Source organism: Chrysochloris asiatica, unplaced genomic scaffold (genome assembly GCF_000296735.1).
Source record: "Chrysochloris asiatica unplaced genomic scaffold, ChrAsi1.0 scaffold00262, whole genome shotgun sequence".
NCBI lineage: Eukaryota > Metazoa > Chordata > Mammalia > Afrosoricida > Chrysochloridae > Chrysochloris > Chrysochloris asiatica.
In genome coordinates, this window is record NW_006408780.1 from 2,368,252 (window position 1) to 2,368,836 (window position 585).

The following is a 585-nucleotide window of genomic DNA, read 5'->3' on the forward strand; positions in this document are numbered from 1 at the left end:
CCGGTATTATGGAGGTGTTTCTATAATAATAAAAACAGATCTAGTATTTTCTCTCAAGTAAACTAGTGATTGTGAGGTTGGCACAGGACTGGGCAATGGTTCGTTCTGTTGTCCATAAGGTCACTATGAGTCTGAACTGACTCAATGTCAACAACAATTGTTGTTGTGCTTGTGTGCCATTGAATCAGGACTGACTCATAGCAACCCTACGCACAACAGAATTAACCCTGACCAGTCCTGTAACAACCTCAAAATCATTGTCAACAACAATAAAGTCCCTTTATTTGACTTTGCCCAAATTTATTTAATCAACCCCTGAGAGAAAGATATCTCAGAATCGCAATTTTGCTATTACTGATAAACTCATATTGGGCCTTAGCTTAATGTATGCTAGTGTGTATTTCCTCTGGATACAGTTCTACAAGTAGCTCTGCTGGGTCAATTGCTACAGACCTTTTTAACATATATGAACAAACCACTCTTCAAAATGTTTGTTTCCATTTATTTTCGCCCATCAACAGTGTTTTGTTTTTTTAACGTTTTATTGTGAATTATGTGATAGTTTACATGGGAGAACATTAGTTT